Source organism: Salmo salar, chromosome 03 (assembly GCF_965601325.2).
Source record: "Salmo salar chromosome 03, fSalSal1, whole genome shotgun sequence".
Classification (NCBI taxonomy): Eukaryota; Metazoa; Chordata; class Actinopteri; order Salmoniformes; family Salmonidae; genus Salmo; species Salmo salar.
In genome coordinates this window covers 50,147,813-50,161,948 of record NC_138293.1, presented here as the reverse complement: position 1 = coordinate 50,161,948, position 14,136 = coordinate 50,147,813, and positions in this window count along the sequence as shown.

Here is a 14,136-nt window from a genome sequence, read left to right as displayed (position 1 = left end):
AAGGCGGGGCTTTACCTATCAGAGACTTGTAGATAACCTGTAGCCAGTGGGTTTGGCTACGAGTATGAAGCGAGGGCCAACCAACGAGAGCGTACAGGTCGCAATGGTGGGTAGTGTATGGGGCTTTGGTGACAAAACGGATGGCACTGTGATAGACTGCATCCAGTTTGTTGAGTAGAGTGTAGGAGGTTATTTTATAGATGACATCACCGAAGTCGAGGATCGGTAGGATGGTCAGTTTTACGAGGCTGTGTTTGGCAGCATGAGTGAAGGATGCTTTGTGGCAATATAGGACGCCGATTTTAGATTTAATTTTGGATTGGAAATGCTTAATGTGAGTCTGGAAGGAGAGTTTACAGTCTAACCAGACACCCAGGTTTTTGTAGTTGTCCACGTATTCTAAGTCAGAGCCGTCCAGAGTAGTGATGCTGGACGGGCGAGCAGGTGCGGGCAGTGATCGATTGAATAGCATGCATTTAGTTTTACTTGCTTTTAAGAGCAGTTGGAGGCCACGGAAGGAGAGTTGTATGTCATTGAAGCTCGTCTGGAGGTTAGTTAACATCGTTTGACATGTTTAAACAACTTTACAGGTACTATTAGGATGTTTTCGTCTGCATGTCGTGACCGCCTTTGAGCCAGTGGATTACCGAACAAAATGCGGCAACAAAACTTTTTTTTAGTTTTTTTTTGTTTTTGGGACATAAAGAGGGACTTTCGCCAGCAAAACAAACATTTATTGTGTGACATGGACTCTTGTGACTGCAAACATATGAAGATCAAAGGTAAGTGATTCATTTAATTGCTATTTCTGACTTTTGTAATTCCTTTACTTGGTTGTAAAATGTTTGTATGCTTTCGTAAGCGGGGCACTGTCTCAGATAATGGTATGCTTTTGCCGTAAAGCCTTTTTGAAATCTGACACAGCGGCTGGATTAACAAGAAGTTAATCTTTAAGCCGATGTATAACACTATTATGAGTATTATGAGTATTTCTGTATTTTGAACTGTGCACTCTGCAATTTCACCGGATGTTGACCTGCCCATAAGAAGTTTTAATAACAACTACAGAATCACCAATACTTGTATATCACTGCATTGTCATAGTTAATATATAATAGTTCATAGACAGTTTTGTGTTCTAGATTCTGTCAATGCAAAAAGATTCCCTGCTATGGGTGCTCTGGCATTTGTTCCGGTGGGGTATTTCTACAGAGCGATGTCTAACCTTCGTTCAGTTAATGAACTGAATTAATACCACACGCCTTTTCAGGTCTGTTAGTGTTCAAGTGTTTCACTTACTGGGCCGGTTAATTGTTTATGAACTTCACCCGTCCTCCTCCAAAACTGAGCCAAGAAAAGAGAGAGGAAAGGGGGGACATAGAAAAAGAAAGAGAGATAAAAAAGAACGATGACATGTGGCAGAGGGGAAAGGGTCAGAATAATTTATGTAATTTAGATAGAGACGACATGCTCTAGCCCTCACTTCCAGCCCTCCTCTCCCTGATCACCCAGCGTGGATAGGCCAATAGATAGATAGCCGGCTGAAATGACTTCATCAAACTGGGAAACTAAAAGGGAATTAATGCTGTTTTTTCCCACTTTTATTGGAAAGCAAGCGAATCAAGTAACAGTGCAATTTGCTTTCCCCTGTTCTCCTATAATTAGCACTGTACAGAAATGAAATAACATTGACGAGCCGCTCAATAAGCCTGATCTATAGTGAAATTAATCCTGCTATTGACACAACAAGCAAACAATACAATTAAGAGAAAAGAGGGAGAAAATAAAGGATATAATAGAAGCGAGAGATTGAGGAATAGGATGCGTTTTATCTGCTGGGTTGACTATGCAGGATAATTAATTCATCCATAGTTAATGAAGGGGAGGCGAGGAACCAGGGATTAAACATGAAGCACAGGGAGGAAGACAATTAGCGATACCGGCCTAATTATTGTTTTCTTGTTGTTCTCTTTTGTTGTTTTACTTTGTTTACAACCAGAGTGTTGTATTTATTGGCTATTTAAAATGAGTTAGCGCATATGTGTTTTTTTCAGCCTCCCTTGTCTGCTAGCTTTACAACACTTTTCCAGTCAGAAACCCATCTAAAATGTATTCTTTCTGATGCTTTTGGAGCTTGTAAATAGACTGCAGACTGGCCCTTATTATAATTGACTGCATATCCACTGTCAAAATAGATAGAAGAGAGGAGCTTCGTTCTCAATCCATAACAATTACAGTGGGATCTTTTGTGGAGTAGCATCAAGTTGCATTTAGACATTGATGTTAAGCCCCTAGGTCCTTGTTAAAATCTGTTAAGGATCCGACCCTTTTTCAATTTTCGCCTAAAATGACATACCCAAATCGAACTGCCTGTAGCTCAGGACCTGAAGCAAAGATATGCATTTTCTTAATACCATTTGAAAGGAAAGAATAGAAGAATATAACACATTATATCTGGTAAAAGATAAAAAAAACATTTTGTACCATCATCTTTGAAATGCAAGAGAAAGGCCATAATGTATTATTCCAGCCCAGGCGCAATTTAGATTTTGGCCACTAGATGGCAGCAGTGAATGTGCAACGTTTTAGACTGATCCAATGAACCATTGCATTAATGTTCAAAATGTTGTATCAAGACTGCCCAAATGTGCCTAATTGGTTTGTTAATAACTTTTCAAGTTCATAACTGTGCACTCTCCTCAAACAGTAGCATGGTATTATTTCACTGTAATAGCTACTGTAAATTGGACAGTGCAGTTTGATTAACAAAAATTAAAGTTTTCTGCCAATATCAGATATGTCCTGGGAAATGTTCTTGTTACTTAAAACCTCATGCTAATCGCATTAGCGCACATTCGCTCAACCGTCCTGTGGGTGGGACACCGATCTATAGAGATCCTTAAGAGGTTTGAAGATAAGGGTCTGGGTAGCGTAACCTTATCCTAGATCTGCATCTATGGGTAACTAACAAGAGCAAGGGAGCTAGTGCCAGTGACAGAGGGGAACTGGCTGATCGGTTTCCACTTGTCCCCGGCGACAGTCTCCGTCTTGCCTGGAGGCCCGGAGGGAAGCAGAGGCCGGGAGGGAGCGCAGAGCGGGGTGCAGGGCTGCAGGAAGGCTGCGATAACCTAACATAGGGCTAGAGCATCAGATCTGGAAGAAGGATGGCCTTTCAGGAATTACGAGCCATTAAATCAGAGACGGGAAATCTCAAGGTTCCCAAGACTGCTGCACAAGGAATCTGAAGCCGGAGAAATATTGTTTATGGTTTAAAAGCCCCTAGTGATGGATTTATAAAAGTAACATTCATCATTGCAGGAAAACGGAAACAAAACATTCTGGAAAAAAATACTCACTCTATAGGTACTTGTCACCTGGACAGCACAATAACAAGTGCATCTGGAGGAAGATCCTTCTTTCTGTGGCACATGGCCCCCAAACACGCCTTGTGTCCAAGCCTTACTTGGCCTCTCTGTGGCTGTGTGTGTGTAACAATGTGTACATTGCTTGTGTGAATAATGTGTATACATTTACATGGGTTTATGTTAGTGTAGAAGAGATCCCATTCTATTAACCCCTCTTTTTCTCATCTCCCTCTCTTCCCACTCTATTTTTCCTTTATTCCTCTCTCCTCCCTCTCTCCCCTCCCCCTCTCTATCCCTCTCTCCCCCTCTTTCCCCTCTCCCCTTCTCTGTCCCCCTCTCTCCCCCCTTTCCCCGTGTTTCCCCTCTCGCCAGTTGTTATGAAAATGTTTCTGTTATTTATTCAAAGTGTTGTGTTTCTGCTATAGACTACTCAGAGTCCGAGAAAAAACTTTTGCAAACATCTATTTTGAAACATCAGATTTGACTAAATGTCACACATTTATAGTCAAATTTCATGTTTCAAAATAGATGTTAGCGTATGTTTTCCATGTTTTTTTCCCCCCATGTACAGTGTTTTACCCCTTGTGCATAAAGTTAGGACCATATATACACTACCGTTCAAAAGTTTGGGGTCACTTAACATTTTCCTTGTTTTTGAAAGAAAGCAATTTTGTTGTCCGTTAAAATAACATCAAATTGATCAGAAATACAGTGTAGACATTGTTAATGTTGTAAATGACTATTGTAGCTGGAAATGGCAGATTTTCTATGGAGTATCTACAAAGGCGTACAGAGGCCCATTATCAGCAACCATCACTCCTGTGTTCCAATGGCACGTTGTGTTAGCTAATCCAAATGTATAATTTTAAAAGGCTAATTGATCATTATAAAACCCTTTTGCAATTATGTTAGCACAGCTGAAAACGGTTGTCCTGATTAAAGAAGCAATAAAACTATCCTTCTTTAGACTAGCTGAGTATCTGGAGCATCAGCATATGTGGTTTCGATTACAGTTTCAAAATGGCCAGAAACAAAGACCTTTCTTCTGAAAATTGTCAGTATATTCTTGTTCTGAGAAATGAAGGTTATTCCATGCGAGAAATTGCCAAGAAACTGAAGATTTTGTACAACGATGTGTACTACTCCTTTCACAGTACAGCGCAAACTGGCTCTAACCAGAATAGGAGTGGGAGGCCCCGGTGCACACCTGAGCAAGAGGACAAGTAGATTAGAGTGTCTAGTTTGAGAAACAGAAGCCTCACAAGTCCTCAATTGGCAGCTTCATTAAATAGTACCAGCAAAACACAAGTCTCAACGTCAACAGTGAAGAGGCGATTCTGGGATGCTGGCCTTCTAGGCAGAGTTCCTCTGTCCAGTGTCTGTATTCTTTTGCCCATCTTAATCTTTTCTTTTTATTGGCCAGTCTGACATATGGCTTTTTCTTTGCAACTCTGCCTATAAGGCCAGCATCCCGGAGTCGCCTCTTCACTGGCAGCTGACGTTGAGACTTTTACACCATTAACAATGTCTACACTGTATTTCTGATCAATTTGACGTTATTTTAATGGACAAAAAATGTGCTTCTCTTTCAAAAACAAGGACAATTCCAAACTTTTGAACGGTAGTGTACGTCCAATAAACATGTTGCAGCAAAGCACTTGGATGTGTTTACAATTGTGTATGACTCAGAGGCAGAAAAGCCAGGCAAATTTATTTTGTATATTTTCCAAGAGGTTTTGGTGTTATCAGGTGCAATGAAGCACTCATCTCTGCGCTAGGCAGGTGAACATTTTGTGTGACATAACCAGGCACAGATAGATGGTTAAAATGGCTCTATGTTCATAACTAAAACTGATAGCTATTTCGCGATGACAATATGTTCACCTGGAAATTAGCTAATTGGGTAGGTAGCTAAATAACTCCTCTGGAATATATATATATATATATATGTGACCGACTGCCTTGATTCGGAATTATGTAGGAAAGTTTGAAATTGTGTTTTTGACATTGGATAAAAGCAGAGATACAGAGCTACAAAATACTATATCATACACTGCATTTGAGGAACAATGGGAAAGTCATTCTATTTTGAAAGTTGATAAACTTGTAACCTCACTTTTGAGAAAGGTACCTCTTCTTTGTCTACACCCATTCAACATCATTCACAACCTTTTAATCTTTAGCCCCCATCCAAACACTGACCATTTTACTCGCCCTAGCAGAGATGGTTAGACTTCATGTTACCCAGAGCGTTAGTGACTGTTCTGCTGGCAACAATTTTTAATAAAACATTTTTGCTGATGTTTACTGACACTGGCCATATTCAACCGGTGTGAGCATTTGTAAATTCATCAGTTATTCTGTGCTCTGGCACACTCAAAGGAGAGTTTATGAACACACCCAAAATGGTTACTTGTACAGTGCAGTCTTTTGTTAAAACATGTAGCTATCTAGCTAAACAATGAGCCATAATCCCAACCCATGACATTACTACCCTGCATGAATCTGCAGGTAGCTAACCAACCAGGTTCAATGTTATTTAGCCAACATTAGGCTATAACTTGCCAAGAAAATGTCTCTGAGATACGAATAATACGATCATGCACGTAACTTTAGCTAGTGAGCCAACCAGCTAACATTAGCTAGCTAGCAGTACACTTTATCTTGAAATAAAAAGACTTTACGTGAAAATTAGAAATGTGTAATATCTGAAAATGTAGCTAGCTAGACTATCTGACCCGTGGTCTGAAATCGGAGTAGATAGCCAGAGTGAAATTACCAGCTATGTCTATCAACAGTTTTCGCAGTGACATTCTTTTGAAATGGATACTTGCATAGTGGAGTTTTTTATTAAGACGTGTTGCTAGCTAACTAGCTAAACAATGAACCAAAATCCCAACTCATGACGTTACTACCCTGCATAAATCTGCAGGTAGCTAACCAACCAGGTTCAATGTTCGCTAGCTAATATTAGGCTGAAACTAGTAATGCAAATGACTCTGGGATATAAATAATAAGTTCATACATGTAACATTAGCTAGCAAGACAGCCAGCTAACCATAGCTAGTTAACAATACACTTTAACTTGAAATGAAACCACTTTGTCAAAATTAGAAACGCATAATATTGGAAAATATAGCTAACTAGACTATCTTAACTCTATACATCATGGATGGACGCGTCTCCTGTCACGGATGCCATGGTTGCCCTTAGTTTGAAGAGACGGGTGTGTTCTCCATCTCCTTAGCTATCATACTCGAATTCCACTGATTTCAAAACTCGGTCCTCCAGAAAGTGGAGAGCAACACTTATGCAGTTTTAGTACGCGATACATTTTTTAAAAGACGTGTTAGACAAGAGTACCTACACATACTGACCAGCTCAAATAGACAGAAGCGTGCTATATGGCAGACCAATCCAAACTTATATCTAGGCATGTCCAGCCCACTCATTATCTCAGTCAATCATGGCTAGCGGGAAGGTAGCTGACTTTTTCTGTGGCTAAACCAACTAAGCTGGTAATGTAACAATTGTATTCATATTTACAGATGGCATACACGTTTTCTATTTAGGCACATGAAAGTTCACATGTTGAGAAGGTATTTCTGCCCCAAAACGCATTTTGATAAAAAAAAATGTTTACGTTCAAACGGCTCTCCTGTGAAGTAGGGACCCGCGAAATACGCCTAGTTTCCTGAAACGGGTCACACATATAGAAGAGCTAAGGTCGTGAAGCAGAGCCAGATGGAATTACTGCCTAGGTATGAGAGTGCACCATATTTGCATCTTGAGTTGTTTTGGAAGCCCGTTACTATTATTTGCCCTCCTGAGTGGCACAGCGGTCTAAGACACTGCATCTCAGTGGCAGAGGCTTCACTATGGTACCTGGTTCGAATCCAGGCTGTATCACATCTGGCTGTGGTTGGGAGTCCCATACGGCGGCGCACAATTGGCCCAGCATCGTCGGGGTTTGGCCATCATTGTAAATAAGAATTTGTTATTAACTGACTTGCCTGGTTAAATAAATGAAATAAATATAACATTTGGAGGCATATGAAAACACAGAAATTGGAAATATGCTATTGAATGGTGATCATCACCATTTGAAGCAGATAATTAGCTAAAGAGAATTACATTTAGGCTGCAATAAGTTATCTGCCAGGTGGGACTGTCATAGTAGCCTACATAAGATGAAGAGGGAAGGAATATAAAATCAGAGGGAATGTATAAAAAACAGGGGGAACAAATAAAAAAATCAGAGGGAACAGATAGCATTTTTTTGGGGAAAGAATAAAACATCTGAGGGAATGGATTAAAAGATTAGCTTGGCAGTTTTATTTTCTCCATGTGGCAGAATACAAACAGAGTAGTCATCCCCGCCGCAAGGCAATCAAACAAGCAAAATGTCAGTATAGAGACAAAGTGGAGTCGCAATTCAACGGCTCAGGCACGAGATGTGTGGCATGGTCTACACACAATCATGAACTACAAAAGGAAAACCAGCCACATCGCGGACACCGAAGTCTTGCTGTCCGACAAACTAAACATCTTCTTTGGCCGCTTTGAGGATAATAGAGTTCCACTTACGTGGCCCGCTACCAAGGATTGCGGGCTCTCCTTCTCCATGGCCGACGTGAGTAAGACATTTAAAGGTGTTAAACCTCGCAAGGCTGGCGGCCCAGACGGCATCCCTAGCAACGTCCTCAGAGCATGCTCAGACCAACTGGCTGGTGTGTTTATGGACATATTTAATCTCTCCTTTTTAAAACATTTTTTATTTCACCTTTATTTAACCAAGTAGGCCAGTTGAGAACAAGTTCTCATTTACAACTGAGACCTGGCTAAGATAAAGCAAAGCAGTGCGACAAAACAAGACAGAGTTACACATGGGATAAACAAACGTAGTCAACAACACAATAGAAAAATCTGTATACAGTGTGTGCAAATAATGTAAGGAGATATGGCAATAAATAGGTAGGCCAATAGTGGCGAAGTAATTACAATTTAGCAATTTACACTGGAGTGATATATGTGCAAGTAGAGGTACCGGTGTGCAAAATAGCAGAAAAACAAATATGGGTATGAGGTAGGTAGTTGGTTGGATGGGCTGTGTACAGCTGCATCGATCGGTAAGCTGCTCTGACAGCTGATGCTTAAAGTTAGTGAGGGAGATATAAGTCTCCAGCTTCAGTGATTTTTGCAATTTGTTCCAGTCATTGTCAGCAGAGAACTGGAAGGAAAGGCTTCCAAAGGTGGTGTTGGCTTTGAGGATGACCAGTGAAATCTACCTGCTGGAGCGCATGCTATGTGTGGGTGTTGCTATGGTGACCAGTGAGCTGAGATAAGGCGGAGCTTTACCTAGCAAAGACTTCTAGATAACCTGGAGCCAGTGGATTTGGTGACGAATATGTAGCGAGGACCAGCCAACGAGAGCATATAGGTCGCAGTGGTGGGTAGTATATGTTTTCTTTTAGATAAAACAGATGGCACTGTGATAGACTGCATCCACTTTGCTGAGTAGAGTGTTAGAGGCTATTTTGTAAATAACATTGCCGAAGTCAAGGATCGGTATGATAGTCAGTTTTACGAGGGTATGTTTGGCAGCATGAGTGAAGGAGGCTTTGTTGCGAAATAGGAAGACAATTCTAGATTTAATTTTGGATTGAAGATGCTTAAGGAGAGTTTACAGTCTAGCCAGGTAGCTAGGTATTAATCTCTGTCCACATATTCTAAGTCAGAACCGTCCAGAGTAGCGATCAGTTAAAGAGCATGCATTTCATTTTACTAGCATTTAAGAGCAGTTGGAGGCACGGAAGGAGTGTTGTATGGCGTTGAAGCTCATCTGGAGGTTAGTTAAGTGTCCAAAGTAGGTCCAGATGTATACAGAATGGGGGCGTCTGCGTAGAGGTGGATCAAAGAATCACCTGCAGCAAGAGCGACGTCATTGATATATACAGAGAAAAGAGTCGGCCCGAGAATTGAACCCTGTGGCACCCCCTAGAGACTGCTTATCCCAGTCTGCTATCCCAACATGCTTCAAGATGGCCACCATTGCATTCTTGGTTACAGGAACAAAGGTAACTGAACTAAATGACTATCGCCCCGGGGCACTCACCTCTGTCATCATGAAGTGCTTTGAGAGACTAGTCAAGGATCATATCACAAGGTGGAGGTGATATGATCCTTGACTAGTCTATCAAAGCACTTCGTGATGACAGAGGTGAGTGCAATGGGGCGATAGTCAATCATCAAGTTTGCAGATGACACAACAGTAGTAGGCTTGTAAGATGGCGCCGGAGAAGAAGGCTGACGTTTTACGTGTTCCTAACCAATTGTGTTTTTTTGTTTTTGTTGTTTGTAACTTATTTTGTACATAATGTTGCTGCTACCATCTCTTATGATCGAAAATAACTTCTGGACATCAGAACTGTGATTACTCGCCACGAACTGGCAGAATCCTTCTTTTCCTTTAACGAGTCCGACGTGAATGATATAGTGCTTTCCTGGGAACAGGTTCAGATCCCCCTCATTTGTGTGAAGATACGGAGAAAAAGGGGCCAGAGGGCGGGCTGCCTTCTGAGAGTTTGTAGGCGATCGAATAAACCCCCACTGCCTTCCATTCTGCTAGCAAACGTGCAATCTTTGGAAAATAAAATCAATGACCTACGCGGAAGAGTAAACTACCAACGGGACATTCAAAACTGTAATATCTTAGGCTTCAGAGTCGTAGCTGAAGGACGACATTATCAACATACAGCTGGCTGGTTATACGCTGTATTGGCAGGATAGAACAGCGGCGTCTGGTAAGACAAGGGACTGCGGACTATGTATTTTTGTAAATAATAGTTTGTGCATGATATCTACAGAAGTCTCTAGGTTTTGCTCGCCTGAGGTATAGTATCTCATGATAAGCTATAGACCACATTATCTACAGTCGTGGCCAAAAGTTTTGAGAATGGCACAAATATTAATTTTCACAGTCTGCTGCTTCAGTGTCTTTAGATATTTTTGTCAGATGTTACTATGGAATACTGAAATATAATTACAAGCATTTCATAAGTGTCAAAGTATTTTATTGACAATTACATGAAGTTGATGCAAAGAGTCAATATTTGCAGTGTCGACCCTTCTTTTTCAAGACCTCTGCAATCCGCCCTGGCATGCTGTCAATTAACTTCTGGGCCATATCCTGACTGATGGCAGCCCATTCTTGCATAATCAATGCTTGGAGTTTGCCCAAATTTGTGGGTTTTTGTTTGTCCACCCGCCTCTTGAGGATTGACCACAAGTTCTCAATGGGATTAAGGTCTGGGGAGTTTCCTGGCCATGGACCCAAAATATCGATGTTTTGTTCCCCGAGCCACTTAGTTATCACTTTTTGCCTTATGGCAAGGTGCTCCATCATGCTGGAAAAGGCATTGTTCGTCACCAAACTGTTCCTGGATGGTTGGGAGAAGTTGCTCTCGGAGGATGTGTTGGTACCATTCTTTATTCATGGCTGTGTTCTTAGGCAAAGTTGTGAGTGAGCCCACTCCCTTGGCTGAGAAGCAACCCCACACATGAATGGTCTCAGGATGCTTTACTGTTGTCATGACACAGGACTGATGGCAGCGCTCACGTTATCTTTTCCGTATGCCCCAAACAATCGGAAAGGGGATTCATCAGAGAAAATGACTTTACCCCAGTCCTCAGCAGTCCAATCCCTGTACCTTTTGCAGAATATCAGTCTGTCCCTGATGTTTTTCCTGGAGAAAAGTGGCTTCTTTGCTGCCCTTCTTGACATCCTCAAAGTCTTCGCCTCACTGTGCGTGCAGATGCACTCACACCTGCCTGCTGCCATTCCTGAGCAAGCTCTGTACTGGTGATGCCCCCGATCCTGCAGCTGAATCAACTTTAAATCAAATCAAATTTATTTGTCACATACACATGGTTAGCAGGTGTTAATGCAAGTGTAGCAAAATGCTTGTGCTTCTAGTTCCGACCATGCAGTAATATCTAACAAGTAATCTACCAATTCCACAACAACTACCTTGTACACACAAGTGTAAAGGAATGAACACGAATATGTACATAAAAATATATCAATGAGTGATGGCCGAACGGCGTAGGCAAGATGTAATAGATGGTATGGAGTACAGTATATACATATGAGATGAGTAATGTAGGTTATGAAAACATTATATAAAGTGGCACTGTTTAAGGTGGCTAGTGATACATCTAATACATCAAGATGGCAAGATGCAGTAGGTGGTATAGCGTACAGTATATATATATATATATATGTAGGTTATGTAAACATTATCTAATATAAATAATTTAAAGTGGCAAGTGATTACATAAATTTTCCCATTATTAAAGTGGCTTGAGTTGAGTCAGTATGTTGACAGCAGCCACTCAATCAATGTTAGTGATGGCTGTTTTAACAGTCTGATGGCCTTGAGATAGAAATAAAAAAGCAAAATACTTTAGGAGACGGTCCTGGCGCTTGCTGGACATTCCTGGGCGCCCTGAAGCCTTCTTCACAACAATTAAACCGCTCTCCTTGAAGTTCTTGATGATCCGATAAATGGTTGATTTAGGTGCAATCTTACTGGCAGCAATATCCTTGCCTGTGAAGCCCTTTTTGTGCAAAGCAATGATGATGGTACGTGTGTCCTTGCAGGTAACCATGATTGACAGAGGAAGAACAATGATTCCAAGCACCATCCTCCTTTTGAAGCTTCCAGTCTGTTATTCGAACTCAATCAGCATGACAGAGTGATCTCCAGCCTTGTCCTCATCAACACTCACACCTGTGTTAAGGAGAGAATCACTGACATGATGTCAGCTGGTCCTTTTGTGGCAGGGCTGAAATGCAGTGGAAATGTTTTTGGGGGATTCAGTTCATTTGCATGGCAAAGAGGGACTTTGCAATGAATTGCAATTAATCTGATCACTCTTCATAACATTCTGGAGTATATGCAAATTGCCATCATACAAACTGAGGCAGCAGACTTTGTAAAAATTAATATTTGTGTCATTCTCAAAACTTTTGGCCACGACTGTACATAGAGAGTTTATCTGTATTTTTTGTAGCTGTCTACATACCACCACAGACTGATGCTGGCACTAAGATCACACTCAATGAGCTGTATTCCGCCATAAGCAAACAGGAAAGCACTCCCCCAGTGGCGGCGCTCCTAGTGGCCAGGGACTTTAATGCAGGGAAACTGAAATCCATTTTACCAAATTTCTATGTTAAATGTGCATCCAGAGGGAAAATAATCTCTGGACCACCATTACTTCACACAGAGACGCATAAAGCTCTCCCTCACCCTCCATTTGGCATATCTGACCATAATTCTATCCACCTGATTCGTGCTTACAAGCAAACATTAAAGCAGGAAGCACCAGTGACTTGATAAATAAAAAAGTGGTCAGATGAAGCAGATTCTAAAATACAGGACTGTTTTGCTAGCACGGACTGGAATATGTTCCGGGATTCCTCCGATGGCATTGAGGAGTACACCACATCAGTCATTGGCTTCATCAATAAGTGCATTGATGATGTCATCCCCAGAGTGACTGTACTTACATACCCCAACAAGAAGTCATGGATTACAGGCAACATCCGCACTGAGCTAAAGAATAGCGCTGCCGTTTTCAAGGAGCGGGACTCTAACCCGGAAGCTTATAAGAAATCCCGCTATGCCCTTTGACGAACCATCAAACAGGCAAATAATCAATACAGGAGTAAGATCGTATCATACTGCACCGGCTGTGACACTCGTCGGGTGTGGCACGGCTTGTAAACCATTACAGACAACAAAGGGAAGCAAAGCTGAGAGCTGCCCAGTGACACAAGCCTACCAGACGAGCTAAACTACTTCTATGCTCGCTTTGAGGCAAATGACACTGAAACACGCATGATAGCACCAGCTGTTCCCGGAAGAGTGTGTGATCACGCTCCACAGCCCCCCTTATCTCAGCTCACTGGTCACCATATACATACATACATACATATATACATACATACATACATACATACATACATACATACATACATACATACATACATACATATACATATATATATACACAGTTGAAGTCGAAAGTTTGCATACACCTTAGCCAAATACATTTAAACTTCATTTTTCACAATTCCTGACATTTAATCCTAGTAAAAATTCCCTGCCTTAGGTCAGTTAGGATCACTACTTTATTTTAAGAATGTGAAATGTCAGAATAATAGTAGAGAGTGATTTTCAGCATTTCTTTCTTTCATCACATTCTCAGTGTGTCAGAAGTTTACATACACTCAATTAGTATTTGGTAACATTGCCTTTAAATTGTTTAAATTGGGTCAAATGTTTTGGGCAGCCTTCCACAAGCTTCCCACAATAAGTTGGGTGAATTTTGGCCCTTTCCTCCTGACAGAGCTGGTGTAACTGAGTCAGGTTTGTAGGCCTCTTTGCTCGCATATGCTTTTTCAGTTCTGCCCACAAATGTTCAAAATGATTGAGGTCAGGGCTTTGCGATGGCAACTCCAATACCTTGACTTTGTTGTCCTTAAGCCATTTTGCCACAACTTTGGAAGTATGCTTGGGGTCATTGTGCATTTGGAAGACCCATTTGCGACCAAGCTTTAAGTTCCTGACTGATGTCTTGGGATGTTTCTTCAATATATCCACATAATTTTCCTACCTCATGATGCCATCTATTTTGTGAAGTTTACCAGTCCCTCCTGCAGCAAAGCACCCCCACAACATGATGCTGCCACACCCGTGCTTCA